This window comes from Poeciliopsis prolifica, unplaced genomic scaffold (genome assembly GCF_027474105.1).
Source record: "Poeciliopsis prolifica strain line A6 unplaced genomic scaffold, Auburn_PproV2 SCAFFOLD032, whole genome shotgun sequence".
In the NCBI taxonomy this organism is placed as follows: Eukaryota; Metazoa; Chordata; class Actinopteri; order Cyprinodontiformes; family Poeciliidae; genus Poeciliopsis; species Poeciliopsis prolifica.
In genome coordinates this window covers 523,581-530,138 of record NW_026562407.1, presented here as the reverse complement: position 1 = coordinate 530,138, position 6,558 = coordinate 523,581, and the positions used below count along the sequence as shown (strand labels likewise).

Below are 6,558 nucleotides of genomic sequence, written 5' to 3'. Positions count from 1 at the left end.
GAATCAGAATACCATGTCTTTATTGTTTATCATTAATTCTGTCTATACATAAAAATATATGCATAATCATATCGTTACAAAGTCCTGCGTAAGATCAGTAGCTGTCAGCTACACATCTCCTAGCACACTGCTGGCAGATGTGTAGTGTACCGCAGTTCAGAAGGCTGACGTCATTATTTCGTCCTACATTGAGTGGGTAGTGCAGTTTGCTACAATCCAAAGTAGCCACACGGGCACACACGCTAGAAGATACAAACGTACCCATTACATTTTCATTCTATTGACTGAGATGTTGCCAGGCGACTGTGCCAAAAGTCGTTTTCAAAAGCAAGCAGAGATTCTCACCAGACACAAAGTGTTAGCGTGAGGAGACGTTTTGAGAAGAAATACATGAAGTCCTCCCTTCGAAATGAAAAGTATAAAAAGTTTTGAGAACAAAAGACATGAAATCTTGGTTTCAGACTGAAACTCTTGCTCTTGAATTATGTCAGAAAAATTCCTCCAAAGTCCCCTAGCAGAAACAAGGGAGTACCCAAGAGGGACACTCTCCAGTACCCCCTCCAAGGACTCCGAAAAGGGTGGGTAATCTGAACTGCTGTTCAGCACATCATCACAGTCAGAACCCATCCCCCCACATGTAGGTAAAGGGAGAATACCCTCTCATCCAGTGCAGTAAACCCCAACATAAAGGAACCAAGATGAGCAACTCGAGAATAGAAGTATGTCCAATCTCTCTCAAGGAGACTGGTTCAAGAGCCAGCTCTGCCATGAGGCTCTCAACTCATGGCTCACCTCAAACGTACCTGAAGCATTGAGGTGAGAACACTGTTTCTAGCCAGAACCGCTCAGCCTCACATACCAGCTCAGAGTTCTTCCCAACCAAAGAAGTAACATTCCACGTCCCAAGGAACCGACTTCTGCAACCTCCCTCAGCCACCACCCATCCCACACTGTACCTGACCACTTTCGCCCCTCCCATCAGTGGTGAAACAATGGGAATCTAGTCTTTGTTGTATGTTCACTCATATTCTCCAACAAATCCCTGAGCATGATCTGTGTTGTTCTGTCACATAAAATCCTACTGAGATATAGAATTTTATTTTTGTACTTGGTAAAATGTATAAAAAAAAGTTTAAGGACTATGAATACTTTTGCTTGACCTTTGTAGCATTCACTCTAATATATCTGTGGTTTTGGACTTATTGTTAAAACTTAGCAAGTAGTAACATTACAATTTTAAAGTCATGAAAATAAATTCAAACTTATTGTTTTTGACTAAAATGAGATAACAAGCTTTCTTTTTATAACCAGTGTCCAACCTGGAGAGGCTTTTGGAGGAACTGGGAATGGAGCCGTTCTTCAAGGAGAAACTGTCACTGGGGAAGATACTGGAGATCAATGAGAAGATCAATGATGAGCCTCAAAAGTGGAAATCAGATCCTCCATGGTATTTTTTAAAGAAAGTTATAATGGGAATGTAACAGCTAGAAAGATAAAATGCACATCAACTTCTGAGACCTGTAATTAAAATTAGAAGCTGGTGAGTTTGACTTTGATATTCTTGACAGTCCAAAGGATAACTCTCTAAACCCTGGATATAATCACTGCTCTCTTTCTGTGTTCTGATGGGTTTGTTCAGCAAGAACTGGCTCTAAAAATGTCCATGTGTCAGTTCTCTGTTCCTCTGCTGCTTCCTAACTGTGGTACACAGCAGTGCACCCTCATGCAGACATTGTTAAGAAGTACAGACCTTCAAATCTTGCAGAATCAAAAGGCTTCATGGAAGAAAGAATAGTTCTTTCTGAACTTCCAATGATCTCATTTGTGAGACTGGGTGAGTGCTCTGTCCAAATCTGAGATCCTCAACAAACTTCTGAGTAACTCTGAGCAATACCATGATACCTTTGTTCACCGTGACATGGAGTGTGGAAACATTGAGAGAAGAATATCCAATGGACTGACTGAACTGACCTGGTACCTTCCCTGTGGAAACAAAAACTTGGACATCTTCAGTGAACCAGTTGCTATAGCTAACCTTCGTGGAGACATTGCTTCATTTGAAACTCAATTCTCCTTTTTGTCAGACATCTGCTGCAGTTTTTGTTTTCTTTGACCAGCTGGACTCTGACTGCAAACTGCTGATGAACAAAACCCACAAAGCCCAAATCTTCTTAGTAGGAAACCAAAAGAGCAAAAACTTTAGAGTTGATTCATTAAAGCAAGTGGTAACCAGTCTGGGCTTGACTCAAACCAACATTCTAATAAAGACAAAACAGACAAATAGTGCAGATTTTGTTAAACAATTGAGAAAAATGGTCAGTGATGTGGTCAATAACTCACAGAAGAAAATCTCTGTAGAGCAGATGGCTGATGTTGCACATGAAATGGGAATCACTGTTGATGAAGATTCTCCAGAGTGTCAGGATGGAAAGAAGAAAGCTGATGAAATCACTGCTGAGATTAAAGATATAATAAAATACAAAGAAAATCAACTTCTGTTGCAGGGTCAAATATGGAAGGAACTGACTTTGTTGGAAAAGGAAGAATTTCGTCTTGGAAAAGTTGGTTCAGAAAACATTGAAAATTACAAATGTAAACTTCAGAGCGAGAGAGAAAAACTGAGGAAAAAGCAAAATGATTCTGCAAAGTCCAAAGCAATGACCTGCTTCATTAGTGCAATATCCAGCCAACAGAAAGAAAGATGTTACTTTCTGAAATGGATGAGAATGAACCTCGATAATTTGTCTCGAATAAAACTTTCTGGCCTCAGGGAGCTTTACAAGGAAAAATGCAAAGATCCTGAGAACAAAGAAGAGATAAAAAATATTGACCAACAACTTTCCAGCAGCTCACTGGGAGTTGAGCACTTCTTCCGTGAAATGGGTCAGATCTATGAAGCTTCTCTTTCTCTTCCAAAAACAGATCCATCACGTCAACAACTGCAACATCTGCCCAAACTCTGTGCTCAGTTGTTGCTGGATGGATTTCCTATTGAGCTTGTAGATGGAGATGCTTCCAACATTCCTCTCAGATGGGTGAGTGATGTTCTCTCTCAGCTCAATGACTTGGTGTCTCCAAACAACAAGATACGGGTCGTCACAGTTCTTGGAGTTCAGAGCACAGGGAAGTCCACTCTCCTTAACACCATGTTTGGAGTCCAGTTTGCAGTCAGCAGATGCACTAGAGGTGCCTTCATGCTGCTCATCAAAGTCAATGAAGACTTCAAGAAAGTTCTCAACTGTGACTTCATGATGATCATCGACACTGAAGGCTTAAAGTCACCAGAGCTAGCACAGCTGGACAACAGCTGGACACGACAATGAGCTGGCAACACTGTTGTTGGGCTGAGTGACATCACCATTATCAATGCTTTCCTCAGATGTGGGGAGGGGCGGCAAAAAGCCTCAATGTCAGTTTGTTCACCAGAACGTTTCTGATGTTTCAGCCCATGAGAAGAACCTGAGAGACAGGAAGCTGCTGTTAGAACAGCTGGATGAGATGACCCAGGCAGCAGCTAGGAGAAGAAAAGGAAAACAAGAGCTTCACTGATGTGATGGAGTATAATCCAGACACTGGGAACTGCTACATTCATGGGACTCTGGAATGGAAACCCACCAATGGCTCCAGTCAATGCAGGATACAGTGAGACTGTCTATGAACTCAAGAAAAACATCATCCAACAGCTGGGAAAGTGTGGCTCAACTTCTAATGACATCTTGGAGTTCAGAGTGGATAACCAGCCTGTGGAACGCAGTAAAACATGAAAACTTCATCTTCAGCTTCAGAAACAGCCTGGTGGCTGATGCTTACATGAGGCTCTGCACACAGTACAACCAATGGGAGTGGGAGTTCAAAAAGGAAATGAACAAATGGGTCACCAATGCAGAGACAAGAATTTCTAATTTGGTTCATTTACTGGAACATATGCAATATCTGACATGAATGAATTCATCATTGAGTTGAAAAGTGAAGCAATCACAGAGCTGATCAAGTGGGAGACAAAGATCCTTGAAAACCTGAAGAAATACTTTGAGCAGCCAGAAGGTCATGTTTATCTGGTTGAAGGATACAGAGAGGATTTCTCCAACAGCATCAAGAGTCTTCGACAAGAAACTGAAAGATCAGTGTTCAACCAGATCACAGCAGCTGCTGATATTAAGAAGGGATTGAAAGAACTCGACAAAATCAGGGCCACTTATACTGAAAAAATTGAGAAAGCAGTTTGTGATTTAATTGATAAATGCCGTGACAAAAAAATTCAAATGACTGACAGAGAGCTTGATGAAAGTTTTAATAAGATGTGGACTAAAACACTGAACAGTTTGACTTTCTCTAAACAACAGACTTCAAATATCTACACCAGTGTTTCCAATCAGTTACAAACAAATCTGTCTGCCAAGCTAAGCTGTGCGAGTGAACATCTGAATGAAAAAAGCCTCAAAGACTGTGGACTGGAGACTTTTACATATACCCCCAATGTATCAAATAAAAGGATGGATCTAATAAAGAGAAGACAAAAACTTGCTGACAGCATTTTATCTGTTTGCAATGATTGTATTTGTGATAAAGTCAAGAGAAAAACCAATTATCATGATACTTACATCCAGGAGATTCTTCACTTCATTGATGAGAGGCTGAACAAAGCTGATGTTGACACAGACATTGAGTTTGAAGTGTCTCTGAAACAACACATCTGTGATCTGCAGCCAGAAAGTTTCAGAAAATGCATGAAGATTTTATCCAAGAAAATGATCCTTATAAATGTCTGCAGAAAAACAAAGAAAGGTTCTGCACAGATTTCAAAGATGTGTTTCAAGAAAGAGACCAATGCCAGAGGAAAGCTGAAGAATTCACTAATCAGTGTCTGAAACCTGCTGTTGAAAACTTCATCTATTCTTCTCTTGGTCTTGATATTGTTGATAAAATGATGACAAAAGAGGAGTTCAGCACACGAATCTCCTTCCAGTTTTATTTTTTATTGGACTTGATTTCAAAAAGTGACTTCTACAGCTTTCTGATGTACATGTGCACATATGAGAATTATGTAAAATCATGGACATCTAATAGAATTAAGGAGTATTTCTCCTCTGGGGAGACAGTTTGTGAGTTAGAGGACAAACATCTTAAGTTTTGCATCAACCACATAAATGCTGCCATTAAAAAGGCAGAAACAGAAAAGACTGACAGTCTGAAAACATTTGTTGTCAAGATCTGCAAAGAACTTGGTGATAAACTGGTCATTTCCCAGGATGCTCTTGGTGCCTTCATGGTCCTGAACAATGCCGACCAAGAACAGTTTGCTCACTGGCTCAACATGTGTGTGGAGGAAATGAAAGAAACTCTTAGAGGAGAGTTTGAAAAGATAACGTTTGAAACAAAACTCTCACGTCTCCACATGAAACCAGAGAATGAGCTTTTTAACAGAGTGATTGGTTGTGGCAAACAGTGTCCATTCTGCAAAATACCTTGTGATGCAGGTGGAGAAAAACACACTCAACACTTTGCTTCTTTGCATCGACCAAATGGATTAGGTCAGTGCAGGGATAAAGAGTCTAGAAAACTCTCGACTGACATCTGCTCTTCTGCTGTTATTAGTGACAAATGTTTTTGCTGCAGTGACACAAAGAATGAATGGCATCCTTACAAAAAATATACAACGATTTACCCAGACTGGAATATTGGTGCAGATGTGAGCCTTGAGACGTCAGATTATTGGAAATATGTGATGAATAAATACAACCAGGAATTTGCTAAAGAATATGATGCAAAGCCTGCTGACATTCCTGATGGTTGGAAGAAAATCACAAAAAAACAGGCAGTAAAAAGCCTCAAGAAACCATTCAACATCAAGTGAAATTATAATAGTTGTTTTAACATAACTGGTTTTTGCATGTAGAGTATTTTTTTTCTGGCCTTTTTTTTTTAAAGCCCCTCTACTTTACACATTGACCTCAAACCTTACACTGAAGACAATAGAAGTTGCTTCAGCTTAATTTACTATAACTCCTTATTTTTGTTATTATTGACCATTTATAATTTTATCATTCAATTTCATTAACTTTTGTTTTGAAGAGCTTGATAAACATTTTTATTTTTGTGTGAAGATACTTATACTCTTTTTCAAAATGTGTGTAAATGTGCCACTATATGAGATGAATAATTTGAGACTTTCATTGTTATCTAGTTGTTCATCATTATCAACTCGATTCAATCAACTGTCCACTGTCATTACAGACACTTGCAGAGGGAGGCTTGAGCCTCTGTCCCTTTTACCTTTGATGCCCCTAGTGCCCTTTTTGATTTTTTTTCCAATAGTATTTATCTAAATATAATAATTCAGCAAAATAAATCTGGCTGCCCTCAGTCTAATAATGACTCAGTTTCTCTGCCTCCATGTTGTTCAGTCATCGGGGTTTATGGTGAGGAGGGGGCAAATCTGAACTATCAAATCATGGGCAAGAATATTTTTCATACACTGGTTTGTAAATAAACCAGTGTATGAAGTGTTGGTCTGATATTGACGTCAAAAAAACTGTTTCTATTTATATTTTCATAATT

The 6,558-nt window shown here is 39.4% G+C and overlaps 1 pseudogene; it reads left to right on the top strand.

Moving 5' to 3' along the window:
* Positions 1-484: 484 nt before the first annotated feature.
* Positions 485-3,942, top strand: LOC129373178 (up-regulator of cell proliferation-like; annotated as a pseudogene).
* Positions 3,943-6,558: the final 2,616 nt, after the last annotated feature.